At 45.3% G+C, this 16,090-nt stretch overlaps 1 long non-coding RNA gene across 1 annotated transcript in view; it reads right to left on the bottom strand.

Annotated features, from left to right (window-relative positions):
* Window positions 1-14,642, bottom strand: part of LOC142787707 (uncharacterized) — a 70,860-nt gene extending 56,218 nt beyond the window's left edge. Inside the window, exon 1 of the long non-coding RNA XR_012889260.1 lies at window positions 14,417-14,642. This is a non-coding gene — a long non-coding RNA (uncharacterized LOC142787707). The remainder of the gene's footprint in view (window positions 1-14,416) is intronic.
* Between the last annotated feature and the right edge of the window lie 1,448 nt (window positions 14,643-16,090).

Here is a 16,090-nt window from a genome sequence, read left to right as displayed (position 1 = left end):
CTTCCGTAAGTGAACTCCGGCTGCCGTACGAGGGACACTGGGAAGAATACGCACCGGGAGTCGAACAGAAAATAGGTGGCCGAACGAACAAAGAATAGCTACGGCTGCACGTGCACCGACGAGTCCTGCCCCCCTCCCCCCATGCTTATCTTTCTCATTCTTTGTTTATGTACAGTGTCTTTCGGAGGAGTATCTCGAAGAGCTTTACGAGTTCGAGCGAGCCTGTATACAGAGAGCGGTCCTGCAAGCATGGCAAAGAAGCTCACCCTAAAATTTTTCAAATCACTTAAGTTGTCTTTTCTCGCTTTTTAAAGAATACGCAACGTTATGTAGCAGTTTTTGCGTAAAACGAAATTTTTTTCCCACTGCTGCATGCCCCACGTGCTGGCTTCAAAAGGCACCGGAACTGCCGCTTTCCGTCGGCCGGCTTATACAAGAGCTTCAGATCATATAAAAATAAAAGAATTATGCGCACAGTGCTACTTAAATCATCGTGAACTGAGTTGAAATAATATACATATGGCACGTGAACGGCGTTCCACATAAAAGTGATAATTTGTAACTGAGCTCTGATTCAATTGTTTTGTTGTTTTTTTCATTATTCCTGTTGGTAGCACTGAGAAACAATGCGAAGGAAAACCATTTATTCAATGTGTATACTGGTGAAGGAACGAGGTAATCACCAGTGGGACCACCTCGTGGGTCGAGGCGCGAGCTGTAAACGCCAAGCCCCTTCGACTGTTTCTGTCTGTACCGGTTGTCTTCCTGCTAGCAGGCGTCATTAATAAACCCCCTTTCAAATGTACAACATTTAAGGTCTTAAATGCAAGATGCGAATTTTATTTTTATCCTGAATACACCTTTTCTCAACTCTATACGATCGCTTTACAAATTTCCGTATGCTTCTCTTCTTGCTGAAATGAATGCCTGCACACCAAGTTCCTCATATTTGATATTATAATTGGTTCCGGAAACCCATAAATTCCCAAGTAAATATTCACGTTCGAAAACGACTACGAAGAGCAACCTGACGCTTTCTTTCTGTAGCACTACAAATTAAAGTCGGTTCATTTCTAGAGTTGTCCATATAAAGAAGTAACTCCGGCATGCGGTACATTTAGGAGTAAAAAGTGTTGAAACTGAAGCTTCATATTTAAGTTAATCGACTTGAGAGTCGGAGTGAGGTAGGTGTCCATTGACCGCAGAAGGATTACGATGATTCGGAATTTCCACACGTGTGCTTATCCCATTTCCTAATGTGGATACCTGGAATGAATTCCAGTAGCTGCGTTTTTAGTCATAGAGTAACGAAAAAAAGCAAAAAAAAACTCATCGAATTAAGCGTCAAGGTTCAAGTTCGCGTGTCAATAAAAAATTGAAAACAAAAAAAAACATGACGTATGCCGAAGTTCTCCCGGTACTCCGTTTCGCCCAAAAAGAAGAAAAAAAGAAAGAGAAGCAAGAAAAGGACACCGAACATAACCATCTTAGACAGATACGCAAGGATTCAACAAAAAACGGGAGCGAGGACGTAGCCACTTTTTCAAGGAAGGGCCGAGATCGCATTAGCCGCGCTGATGAGTTAAATTGCCGCCCTTTGTCGGCCGTCACACCCGCCAAAGAAGCCTCCCGAGAAAAGCTAGGAGCCAGAGGTTAAGCCGGGGTTGGAGGGGGGGGGGGGGCATATTAATCTCATCGTTTCGGTTTGACCTCCGAGATTGCATTTCACTCCATCGGATGCTGTGCTTGCCTCCGCTTACGCTTCGTGACGACATTGTTTTTAAGGAGGTGTGGCAGGGTGAATGGTATATGTCAGTTTTAGCGTAATTTCTTAGAAACGGCTGCAAGTATTCCCATGAAATTTTACGTGCTTTCAAAAAAAAAGGCACTGGATATCAAATGACACCCTTTTTGTATGCCTAGGTTGCTTATTCTTCCTATGGCCTACTCCGAAATTTTAAAGGAGGTTTATTTATTCAATGTACAGTTTCTCTGAAACTACCCAAAAGAATGTAACCCTATTCAGCCGTGTTGTTGTAGAGACTCATATGTTACATCAGAACTAAAAAAAATATTGCATTTTTATGAAGTCTTTCTAAAAAAATTTGCTTGCACAACGCCTTGGAAGGTGCGTATTGTTGTGTATTTTTTACAGCCTAACTTTTTATGAAATCATCAAATGTTTTAGTTCAGATTGTTTCTAACTTGTTATAGCTCACGCATACAAAGTTTCATCGAAATCGATTCAATGCTTTTTGAGAAACGGTACATTGAAGGTGAATAATTTACAAAAAAAAAACAGAATTTGAGAAAAAGAAAATTTTACGTGCGCACACTGCTTACGCCAGAGTGCGCGCTGCGCACTTCGGCGCGGCATTTAAATCACACGGAGCGGCCGCTGAACATCGGGCTTCTTCAAGCTTGTTCCTCAAAGTACAGTGGATTTTATGGAGTCAAAATTGCAAGCTAGATTTTTTGGGAGGCTCACCCTACCATACCCCTTCAAAACTGCACGACACGAACGACCTCGTACACTGTAGCTTGCTCGACACGAGTGCACTTTTCACTGCTGCGGTGCCCATACAACTTACAACGTTTAGCGTGCTTTCTCTCACACCCCCTCCCCTCCCTCTCCTCGGCGTAGTCGTCGCGTTTGCATTTTTCTAGCGGTACTCTCCTCCCCTCTCCCTTTTTTTCCAAAAGAGATCGTGGCAGTATATCGCGCGTAATTTAAAAAAGCTACGCCGTCATCTTATGGATTTCCTCAGGGTCCCAGCACGCCCCTACGTGGTGATCTATCTAGTGGCTGAGGTACTCGGCTGCTGACTCGCAGGTCACGGGATCGAAATCCGGCGGCGGCGGCGGCTGCATTTCTTATGGAGGCGAAAATGTTGTAGGCTTGTGTGCTCAGATTTGGGCGCACGTTAAAGAACCCCGGGTGGTCAAAATTTTCGGAGCCTTCCACTATACGGCATCTCTCATAATCATATGGTGGTTTTGGGACGTTAAGCCCCAAATATCAGGGTCCCAGCTCTTTAATAAGCACACGGATGGGTTTAAATTACGAGAAACGTTGAGAAACTGGGCATGCGTGTGTATTAATACTGACCAGTGGGATGGAACACCCCCGAATTCAGCTTAGTTGGGGCAGCATTTCTATGGAAATGAGATGCGATGAGAAAGTAATATTATTGTCAGACAAAAAAACAACAACAAAGAAACAATCGAAACAGAGCATCTAAATCGGGGTCATGGAAATGTCAAAACACCGAGGTGACGTCCAAGCGAATAACAGCGCATCGGTCTCATGATACAAATCCCTGGGAGCATGGTGAATTTTTCCTTCAAACTTCCCTCTTTTCTTTTATTATGTCAAGTTGAACATTGAGTCGGAGGGGGCCCTCCATTTCATATATTTATACACAGCGCCGGCTGGTCGAGCGAGACGTCGATCCATTTCCCGTCTTTTTGTTTCGCCGCTTAATTTATTCTCTCTCTCTCAAGACTAGCTCTCTTATTTCAAGCCATGACAGGCGTCCTTGCCCTTCTACAAATCATTCCGGTCCTATAAGCCGTTGCGCTATGTCCTTCTGTTTTATTTCCCGTGGTTTTTGTATGAACGCTTGCGCTTGACTCGTAACTCTGTATTAATCTGTCCCTCCTACGATGCCGCGAAATCACCATTGGCTTCATTTCTAAGCGTATGCGCTAATTATACAGTAACAGCTGTTACGTGGATATTCAATACACGAGTTTCGCCTCTATAAGAGGAGGTAGGAACATTAAAAATAAAAACGCCCTGCGAAGAAAAAGAAAGAAGCATAAATTGAGTGGTGCCACACTTCTATTGCTGGCGTATATATGAGCGCATTGCGATAAACCAGACAACTAGTTCAAACTCGAAAGTTTCGAAATCGAACTTTTGAACAGTTCAGCTGTGAGCTATTACAAAAACAAGTAGATAAGGCAAAGCTGAAGCTAACACAAATTGTCTCTTTCGATACATGGGCTCTTTTTCAGTGTACCCCTTCAGAAAGTCTCGTTATAATTTAGAAGATATTGATACGTGTATGGAACTGTCGCCCCGACACAGCTGAATTGGCACCCAAATGAAGAAGACGACAACGTGGTTGTTGTGGGTTGGACTCTGGAGCTTCTCCCCTTGGCCTGCATGACTGTGCGCTCTCTAAGCCGTTATCAAGACCAGCTCTCGGTGAATAAATCTTCCCCGTAACAATATAAACAAAATAAAAAACAAATGCCGGTAGAGACGGAGCCAGGCAAGTTTTTTTTTTTTTTTTTTACTCGTGGCTTTGTCGCTTTGTGAGAAACCAATCATGATAGTGTGACCGTAATCAATTTCGCAGCAATCCCACATTACAATATTACATTTACTTTGTTTTCATATTCTTGGATAGTATTCCATTAGAGAGATTGTTTTTGTTAACAAATATTTAAAAGGTGGCTGTCGGCGTTCAGCTAACGGCAATTGCCGCGGCCAAATATAGTGACATACATCGCATCGTTGTTACGATTGTTACGTGGTTTGAAAGCCTGCATATAAGAAAATAACAGAGTGTGGAGGAGAGATGAGAGCAAGCGGCAAGCCTGTGGCCATTACCAGACGCTGTACGACACTCACTGTACGGAAAGAAGGAAAAAAAAATAGCCCTGCAAGCGGAAAGTGGGGACATGGTTGAGTAAATAGAAGTGTAGCAGAACATAAAAGTAACAAACACTTAATTACAACGATGACAAAATCGTAGATGCCATCAGGAACAGGTAGAAATTGTCAGTGGTTTTCAGAATTACTGAGCAAAAAAGCAAAAAATAACTTGAAGACCTGCTCCACCGTTTTATAAAAAAAACATCAAAATAACATTCTGACAACTTGAATGGAATTAAGCTATATTTGTGTAGTTTTTTTTTTCATAAAGAACACTTCATAGGAAGAACTCACAAGGTCTCTCACGCAATCGCCAAAGCTGACAAGAAGGTGGAAGCTAACTCTTTATTTCCCTTCTCAGCCGATTGTAAGAGTCCTCCTTGCCCCCGAAATCGTAGCGTGGTTTCGCACTGCTTCCGAGATCGGAGGGACAGCCCAAGCTTCTGCGCCTTACATGCCTCCGGTATTGGCGAACTATGAAAAAGCGATGATGTCGTGTGACGACGCCAGCACGTTACGCGATGTAATAGTGGCGTCAGCATGACGTCACAAGTTTTATCATAAGTGACGTTGCTATATGGCGTCATGACGTGATGTTATCGCAACAACAACAACAAGAATTGTTTATTATTATTATTATTATTATTATTATTATTATTATTATTATTATTATTATTATTATTATTATTATTATTATTATTATTATTATTATTATTATTATTATTATTATTATTATTATTATTATTTGCATCACTCGCGTTGACGCCAAGAGTTACATCACGTGTTTGATGACGGATCCGGCTCTGCCCTTAAAATTTTATGCAGCTTATTGCATGCTCGAAGATCCTGCAGACCGAACCCGTGCCCTAGAGCTTAGCAGCGCTTGGCATGCATACTATACCGCATGCATGCACCACGAGACAGAAATATCCTCGTAATCGCTTGGACATCGACGTAAGAAACCCGCACGCCCCCACTATGCTCTCTGGCAATTGTAGCGTATGACTGCGAGAAACGCCGTGTAGCAGTGGCTTCCAATAGGTCTACGTGAAACGCAGCACTATACGCTTGGGGTGTCAGCGTCGCTTCTTAGTGACGCCGCTGTCAATTACGCGTCACCGACCGGCTGTCGCAGTGTCGTGGCGCTGCCGGAGTATATATACTGCCGCCGAGCTCGCTTGATGGATCTACTGGCCGGACAGTTTCGACCGAGATCTCTATTATTTTCATTTCACGTCGGACCGCAGGACACGCCTTCATACCATGCCTTTGCTGTGCTTCCCACAGAGCTGTCAAAATTTTATTCCTTTTCCTGTTATTATTAACGTTGTTTATTTTTATGTGGCAGACAGGCACAATATCATTCGCCATCCGCTAAGGCTGTAAACGTGACCTTTGTTTTACAATGTTATATCCAGAAAGTTTCTTGAAGGCACTTCTTCCTTCAAAACAGAAGGGAAGCTTAACCAAAGCATACGCGTCATTTACTTCCTTGTACATAGAGGAAAATGATAAAATTCAAAGAGGTCAGAAAGCTAAACAAACAGAATATCACAGCAGTTCTCACAAGAAAGTGGCCAGGCGTACCACAATTTTTTTAAGCTTGAACGACGTTCTAACACTTAAAGAAAATCGCCACCCAGCACTGCGTACGGGCGGTTAACCAGGAAAGCTAAAACGTGCGGATTCTGTGTTTATCTCTAATACCGGCGGTTCATTAACGTCTCTTTCAATTATTCGTTGCACTTGTACTTAAATATGAATTAGTGCTAACTGTACGTGTGTTCTCTTTTTCATTTTTAACGGGTGACTGGTGATTAGTGTGATTGGCCGAATATCTGTTGCGCATACGTTTTTGCGATTGTTGTTGCTCCCTTACATGTGGCTCATATCCACTCTGGCGGATTGGCCGAGAATTCTTGGTATGAAGATTTAAATTCGAATAGTAATAGTAATAAGTATTGAATAAATACAAAAGAAAATCTCAAGTATATATGAAAGAGTGCGATAATTATGGTGTAATTTGGACCAGACTGTCGAATTCCTCATTTTAAGTTGACCAGTGCCAAATAGTAGGGTTTGCAGGATATCCGTGGCACTTAGGCGTTAGTAATTCTTGCGTAGATAAAAGTGGGCAAACTTCGGTTTATTCTAGCTATATACAGCTTTGAACCAAAAATAGAGAAAAAATAGCAACGCAGTGGGTGCTTCAAATACTGATAGATATAGAACCTCGGAAGTTGCACTCCACATTTGGGGTGCGCAAGCAAGTATACGACCAAAACGAATGACGCCAAGAGCCCCGCGCTGATCGGCAGAGATATTCAAAACCTCACACACCGAGAAGAAGCCACACCGCAATGTGCGGCTCTTTTCCCGGCGGGACGATTTACCACGACTCTCACCCACCCGGTCAGTCTGCGTAGGTCTGTATAGGGCAAGGCGTTTCCTTTTAGGGGAGATGGAAAAACAGAAAGAAAGAAAAGGATAGACAGAATTAGGGACCGCGACCTGTGGTTACAGCGGAGACGGATGCCTGAAGCTTCGAGCACCGCTGGACCGAGCTAGTGTCGCGATCGAGCGAACAGCGGCATCGTTTCCTCGGCGGGTCGTCGAGCACCGATTTCCATACAACAACGCACTTACGGTCAGCACCCCATCTGAGCCACGCGCACGTCTCTACCTCCGTGCATCTGAACTCCGCCCCTGGGTACCATCTCTTACCCCCTACGTGCCTACATGGCAGCACCAGACAACGCCCTCCGTAGCATCATCTACAACGCCGTCGACTCCCAAACACAGGACGAGATCATCTAAGATCTCCAGTCTATGAATTTGAACACCCCCTACGCCATCGCCGACGCGCGCCGGATGGGGCGCTCAAAATCCATCTTGATTACCTTTGTCGGCACTACTATCCTCCCCTCTTCGATCGTTTTCAATTGCGGCGTCTACCACTGCCACCCGTTCCGCCCGAAAGCCGAGGCCTGCATTAACTGCTGGACTCCTGGCCATTGCACGGACGTCTGCATCATGCCCAAGTCCGCCCTCTGCTACCGCTGCGGCCAGACCCACTGGAGAGTTGAGCCCCAAACCTGCGTCCCATGCTGCATGCTGTGCAAAGAAGACCACGTCACGGGCTCACGTCCATGCAAATTCCGTTTCAACAGGAGTGGCCCGTCAACCACGTCCAGCTCCAAGCCCCAGCCTCCGGCACCAGCACCACCCACCGGGCCCATCCTCAAGAGCTCCCGGCCTTATCGCCCCCGCCACTGGTCTACATGACATGGTGCCCGGTCTTCCAGTCACCACCGCTCCGTCTCTTTCCCGCCCCTGCCCAGGTCCGAGGCGTTCACCGCCCCCGCCACCACTCACACCATTACCACGGCCACACCACCGGTAAGCTCGACAACGCAGCCTCACACGTCGGACCCCAAAATCGCGACTCTCGAGGCCACTATAACTGCCCAACAGCTCCAAATTCAAGAGCTGACGCGTCAGCTACAGGCCGCGCTGGCACGTCTGTCATCTCCCGCTCCACTTTCCCCAGCTCCCACCCCTACACAAACGTCGTCTCCACCTGCACCAGCTGAGGAGTCCATGAACATGGCACCATCGACTGCATCATCGCGCGCCTCCTCCCCTACCTGTAAAACCCCGCAGAAACGCCAATCACCCTCCTCCGACGCCATCACCCCACACGAGCGTGACGTCGTTCGCGAAACAACCTGCTTCTTGGAGTCGTTCTAGCAGCGCATCATGTCCCGCTTCACACGACTTGAAGAACCTGTAGCCCCTATCGACGCGCGCGTGGCCGCCCTCGACTCCCACCTCGACACCTTAGACGCCAGGTTATAGCTGCCTTAGAGATCCGACAGAGCACCACTGAGGCCACCATTGCGCATCGCTCGCTCCCCGCCCCACTCACCCCGGCACCTACACCAACTCCGCCCGGTCTCCCTGCCATTCATCATGGCCAGGCACCACCCGCACCTTAATCTCTGGCAGTGGAACTGTCGGGAGTTCCGCGCCAAACGGAGCACCCTTCAGCTCCACCTCCAGAACATCCCTCCCAACAATACTCCCTCTGTCGTAGCACTTCAGGAACCACTATGTCCCGTAAAGCTTCGCGATTACACCGCCTTTCATCCATCTTCTGAGGCCCACACGAACGTTGCGACGCTGGTGCACCGTAACCTTACTGCGGTGCTACACCGGTTGGACGTTCCGGAATGTGCCCATCTCCTCCTTGAAATCCTTTCTAGCCGTCGCACTGACGCAAGTCTTTTTGTCCTCAATGTGTACAGCTCTTCCTAAGCTCCTTCTGCCCCTCTACTTTTCGTCCTACGCAAAGCGCTTTCCTGTGCCGGCCACAATGCCCTAGTAATTCTAGGCGACTTTAACGCCCCCCCCCCATACCAGCTGGGGCTACCCCCAGAATACCTGCAAGGTCCACTCAATCTGGAACTTCGTCCACAATGAACGTCTATCGATTCTTAACGACTTCACTCACCCCACCAGAATCGGATCCAGTGTCCAACGAGACACCAATCTGGACCTTACACTCGCCAGAAATTTAGCCGACTCATCCTGGTATAATACGGGTATCTCTCTCGGTAGCGATCACTACGTTCTTTGTACCACTCTCTCACTCCCCTCCTTTGCTCGCTCCTCTACTCGTCTTGCCCAGGTAATGGACTGGAATCGCTTCCGCTCCCCTCGCCTCTCTGCTTCCTCTCCTTCTGCTATTACGGACCTCTCAGTCTGGACGGAGACCATTTTGGCAGATGTCTGCACCGCTACATTCACACTCCCTGCAGCGCCACACTCCACTATGGCAGACAGCTGTCTGCGGCACCTTTGGGAGGCCTACAACGCTGTCCACCGCCGATGGCAGGCCCAGAAACATATTCGCCGCCTGCGCCTCCGTTTGACCCGGCTCGCGTTGGACATGGAGTAGCACTGCTCCTCTCTTCTACAACAACAATGGGGTCAAACGTGCGACCGCATGGCCGGCAACCTTGGCCTCCGCGACACTTGATCACTTCTCAGAGTGCTGCTTGACTCCACCCATACCAAAGCATTCCAGCGCAAGGATGTTTTTCTTCCACTTCACTCTTCCTCACTAACCGATACTGAGTTTCTGGCGACCCTCCGCGACCGCTACCTCTGCACCGACCCCCACACTCCACTTCCTGCTTACTCCGGCTCCTCCAACAGCGACCTTGATACTGACATTTCTTTGGGTGAGGTTCGTGCTGCGCTACTCAAGCTCCGCACAACCTCGGCTCCTGGGGCGGACCGCATTACTGACAAGGCTCTCCGCAACCTAGATACCCCCTCCCTCGAAGCCCTTACAAACCTTCTCAACACACACTGATAGGCTGGTACTCTTCCCTCCTCCTGGACCCATGCACGTGTGTCTTTCATTCCTAAACCTGGCAAACCCATTTCCCTTGAGCACCTCCGCCCGATCTCTCTGACATCTTGCCTTGGCAAGCTGTTCGAGCATGTCATCCTGGCCCGCCTCCAAACCTACCTGGACGTTCATAACCTATATCCGGACTACATGTTCGGCTTTCGTACGCAGTTGCCTACCCAGCATGTCATGCTCCAGCTCTCAAAATCAAATCAAATCAAATCAAGTTTTATTATTTCATAATAAGATGTACAAAAAAAGAATATACAGAAGGAGGTCCCGTAGTGTACACTGAAATGGGACCTCCTATGAAATGTAAACACAAGTATTTGGTTAGCAACAACAGTGCGAAACTAATAGAATACAAGGTTTAAAAATGAATTACAGATACATATAAATGACGATGCTCTCATCAACTATATGCAGTCGGAAATATAAATTGTAAAATATATTTATATACTTCTATATAAATAGCATGACATAAAAAAGAAAAAAAAAACGACAGACTGAAAAGAGAATGACATGGCGAGGGAGAAACCGGTTAGGCAGAAGAGTGGGTGTCGCATAACAAAATATTTTTCAATTCATGGCAAAATTTATGTGGTTTTTAATTTTTATTAGAAATGGCATTGTGTTCCATAATGATATGGCCACAAAGTGAACTGTCTGTTTGCCATAACTAGTTCGTGCTTTGGGCAGAATGAAGTTGTTATGCTGCGCAAAACGAGTTGGGTTAGTATTTAGTAAAGATGATGAATGAATTGATGATAACGATATTTGCTTATTGATTACTTTGAAAAGAAAAGTGGCGAGGTTGAATTTTACAAGGCTGGCAACATCGAGAATTTCATTTTCTTGTAGCAACTGTTTAGCATTGTGGTCGGGTGAACTAAACGTGGTCAATTGAATCGCCTTGTTCTGAATGATTTGTAGTGGTTTCAGATGAGTGGCGTACGTGTTACCCCATGGGGTTATGCAGTAATTGATGTGTGAATGCACAAACGCAAAATAAAGTGAGGGCAAGACCGGACGTGAAAAAAATGGACATGCTCTGATAAGGATGCGTACTGCGTGAGATAACCTCTTTTTAAGTTATGTGACATGGTTTTGAAATTTTAAATGATGGTCAATATTCACCCCTAAGTAAACACATTCTTCACTGGCCGGTAATGCGTGGTTATTAATGAATATGGGCGGAATGCACAGTGGCGATTCATTTTGCAATGAAAACAAAAGGAATTTAGTTTTATTGAGATTAATAGTAAGTCTATTAGTCTTACACCAACCCAACAGGTTGTGGAGGTCACTGTTAAGCTCATTTACTACTACTGATATACTTTCATTAGAGTTAATAATTGTAGTGTCATCAGCATATAATATGCACTTGGAGAAGGTAAGACAATTAGGCAGGTCATTAACATAAATTAAAAATAGCAAGGGGCCCAAAATTGACCCCTGCAGTACACCTATATTAGTAATTTTAGGTTTAGAATAAGCATTGCATATACTAACGACTTGATACCTGTCTCGCAAGTAGTCCCGCAGCAGCAGTAAAGGAGGACCAGTTATGCCAATTTAGTCTAGTTTAATTTTAAGAATGTCATGATCGTTGGTATCGAATGCCCTCGTAATGTCGACGAATAAAGAACCTGCATATTTACCGTCATCGATGGCTTTCTTTAGTTGGTCAGTAAGAGATATAAGTGCTATATCAGTAGAATAACCTGATCTAAATCCAAATTGGTCTGTTGAAAGTATATCAAATTTGTTTATATATTTTAACAGTCGTTCCTAAATTATTTTTTCAGGTACCTTGCTAAAATAAGGTAAAACACAGATAGGTCTGTAATTGGATGCTAATGAGCGATCTCCTTTCTTAAAAACTAAAGTTGTTTTACCTCGTTTGAGTTCTCACGGAACAATTCCCGTTTTAAACATGAGGTTGATGATGCGAGACATGACAAATGATAATGGTTTACAGATTAATTTAATATGTCCTGGATGAATGTTATCCAGCCCAGCGCTGGTTATTTGTAAATTCTGAATTACTGATGCAACCTCGTCAGGAGTAGTTGGAAACATATAGAATGATTGTGAAAGGCGTTGGGGGGCGTATAAAGATTGCTGTGCAGGTGGATCGACATCAGAAAATATAAAAAAAAGATCACCAAAAGCATCTGCAATCGTAAGTGGCGTATGATAAGTATTACTATTATGGGATATTTGTGATAAGTTATCAGTTGCTTGTTTTCTATTCAAAAATGAATTCACTATCTCCCATTTTTTCTTTACATCAGGACCACATTTAAGTATCTTTTCCTCGTAATATTTGGCTTTAGCTTCTTTAAGTCGACCAGACAGTGAGTTGTAAAATCTCTTATAGCGCGCACGTAAGTTTATATTGAATGGCTGTCTTTTTGTTTTTGTTTTTTTTTAAGATTTTCACGAGTGCGCATCGTTTTAAGAATATTTTCGGTGACCCAAGGGTTTCGTGGAGATGCCACTTTCTATTTGCATTTGCGCATTTGGGAGCACGATTGATAATGTGATAACAACTTTGTCATAAATTGTAAGTAAGCAAACTGCGGATCATTAGTACTAAGAACAAAAGACCAGTCAAGTCAACATTGGAAACAGATTCTAAAAATGATTTTTTGTCAAAAACGAGTTTCGTGTAGCAATTAGAATTTGAATAGTGGGCAGATGTAGTGCGCATAAAAACGGGGAAGTGGTCCGTAATGTCTGTTTCAAGAACTGCTACCTCAGGTGGATACAGAAGATTCGACAATGCATGATCAATCAGAGTGCTGGAACCACCGGGAACAGAGCGAGTAGGGACGCTAATAAGGCATTCGTAACCAAAACTATGAAAACATGATGAATAACTAACAGAGTACACAGATGAATCCAATAAGTTCAAGTTTATATCGCCCATAATTATAACATTATTATCCTCTGTAGATAGCTTTGTCATCATTGTTTCGAAGGAAACGCAAAAATCAGATCCAGAGGAAGAAGGTGATTGGTACACGCAGCCGAAAATGAAATTACTAGTATCTATGTCCAGAAAGTTATGATCGAATTCTAACCAAACTGATTTGCAATTCTCAGTATTTAGCGTGAGGTCGTGTCTACGTTTGAACGGTATATCAGGCGAGATGTAGATAGCAGCAACACCATGATTACTGGATAGACGGTGGGCGTATTCATATTTGTACGAAGGGAAACAATACAAGTTCTTATCAACGTCACTGAGCGAGGTTTCTGAGACAGCAATTATTGAAAAAGTAAAATAAAGGGTGGAAAGCAGATTGTTAAAGTCATCGTAATGCTTACGGCGGCTACGTGCATTGAAATGAATAACAGAACGACTACTATTCCTGAAAATTTTGTTTAACTCACTCTTGCTGTAATATGAAGCCATGATAGAAGGATGAGAGTAAGGCAGGCACACATCGAAACCAGATTAGTTAATTACCGCTAGGTCCGATTCCTCGGCTATTCGGTACACTTTGGTTTTCTCAGCTTTCCTGGCTTTGATTTGGCAGTTGCCGATCCACAGAAATTGCCATTTGTGTTGTTTTTTCAAAGCCAGTGCCTTCGAAAAGAGCACCTTGTTTCGCGGCGTCAAGTGCTCATTCACATAGACAGCACTGTCAACAGAAGCTTTCACACCAATGTCACTTAGGTGAAGCTTACCTTTGTGTGCCTTACTGACAAATTCATCTTTTTTTGCTCGCGAACAGAACCTAGCTACGATATTTTTCTTGTATTGAACTTCAGTGGGAACTAGGTGAGCGACATCGAGATCAGTCGCCGTTACCAGGCACCCAATTTTTGTGCCACTGGTTTGCATGACTGCAATGCAGTCTTCCCCTTGGTTACAGGGAACGCCCCTCACCTCAACATTGTTCATTCTAGAGTATTGTTCGAGCTCGGCCACCCTTAAGGACAGCGCTTTGTTTTCTGATATCAGCTTTTTGTTATCTGTTGTAAGCTTCAAGTTTTCATCACGCAGTTTTTCAATAATGTGATTTAAGACATCCAAACTTGATTCCAAGTTTTCTACTTGTTTCTTTAGCTCGACAGCATCAAAACCAGAGGACTGAAGCTTTACCAAAAATTTACCGAGAATATCGTCAGTGAGTTTGCTGCTTTAATTTTCTAATTTAGCCTCAAGTGCATCTAACCGCTTGGCAAGCTCTGCATTTGACGGCATTTTGCAAGGAAAACGGCAACCAAACAACTGTACAAGTAAAGGTACAGGGAAAAAAAGTGGTGGCTGTGACAGGGAACAAGTGAAAAGGTGCGTAAAGTTTCATAAAACTAACCTGCACATGCAGAGAAAAGTGCGTGAGACGATATGCCGGATGCACAGTCGCTGCCACCAGTGAAGTGTCGGGGATGGCCCTGCTTCTTATGAGCGGTGTTACACGAAGTGACGACACCTGGCGCACTTGTGGCCAGCCGATGAAGCCGATAACGCCAGACGAGCTTATGGGAAGCCGTTGACCAGGATAATCAGGTTCGCTTTCAACGTGGAAATGTTGACCGCAAACCGAGATAGCTGCACATGTAGAGAAAAATCCGTGAGGCGATATGCCGGATGCACCGTCGCTGTCACCAGTGAAGTCTCGGGGATGGCCCTACTTCTTATCAGCGGTGTTGCACGAAGTGACGACACCTGGCGGACTCGTGGCCAGCCGATGAAGCCGATAACACCAGAGGAGCTTATGGGGAGCCGTTGACCAGGATAATCAGGTTCGCTTCCCACGTGGAAATGTTGACCGCAAACCGAGGTAGCTGCACATGCAGAAAAAAATGCGTAAGACGATGTGCCGGATGCACGGTCGCTGCCCCGGCTTATCGTCTTACACCCAAAAACGCACTCGAGCTAACCTGGCGCTGGACCTAACCAAAGCGTTCGACAATGTACAGCGGTGAGCACTGTTATTAGGGTGAACACGCGAGCGCGTGGCCGACGGCACGGTCAGCGCCCCGTTACGGTCATCACTAGAAACATTGCGCATGCGCATCACGCCTTCCGTGAAATAATTGTTCCACCGCGCGCATGACGCCATGAATGCGCTTGTTCGTCGTCTGCTAGCCGCATTTTTGTTTTCTAAGCCCATACATCCTGCATTTTAGGACTTCTTTAAACATCTGTGCTTGAACAGAACAAGACAAAAAAACTTGTATATCTTATGGGAGCGTGTCTATTCGTTCCCTTCAAAGTTGTGCATGCAACGCCGTATATAAAAAACCAAACATCTTTTGCAGCCGTTCATTCTGTTGCCAGATCATATTATTGCTAGGGTTCCTAATGATGAACGGCACTCAATTGTCAATCTTTCCCTGAAAGGTTATTCCCAGCGGTATATTGGCGCTTTAGTTGATAGGCCCCTGAAGACTGTGAACAGGATAATTCATGCCTGCAAGTATGAAGGTCGCATTCACGATGCACCCCGCGCGCCCCATCCTAGAGCTACCACAGACGATGAAGACGCCCTCATAGTTGCAGCTGCTGTTCGTAACCCTTTCTTGCCAGCCCCAGCAATACGCGAGGATTTAGATTTGAACGTTTCGGACACCACTGTTCGACGTCGCCTGCGTACTGCGGGCCTTCGCAGTCGCGTCGCAGCGCAGAAGACACTACTAACGTCGGCACGCAAGGACGCACGATGACAGTTCGCTGAGTTGCACGAAGCATGGACATCAGAAGAGTGGGGTCGCGTCATCTTTTCGGGTGAGCCGACGTTTTCGACGCGACAAGACCGAAGATTGCGTGTTTGGAGACTACCAGGCACACGGTGAGGCAAACTTCCTGCTTTGAAAAGCAATTGTTTTAGTTAACGTCAAAATGCCGCGCAGGAACGACCCAGACAACGTGCAAGGTGTTTCTGCCAGTGGGAGATCGAGTGTGAGCGTGTGGGGTGCTGTTTCAAGATATGGTTTAGGGCCCCTGCTACGTATACGTGGACACTTATCGTCGGAACAATACTGCA

Source organism: Rhipicephalus microplus, chromosome 2 (assembly GCF_043290135.1).
Source record: "Rhipicephalus microplus isolate Deutch F79 chromosome 2, USDA_Rmic, whole genome shotgun sequence".
Classification (NCBI taxonomy): domain Eukaryota; kingdom Metazoa; phylum Arthropoda; class Arachnida; order Ixodida; family Ixodidae; genus Rhipicephalus; species Rhipicephalus microplus.
Note: the sequence above shows the minus strand (reverse complement) of the source record. Positions and strands in the feature narration are given on the sequence as shown.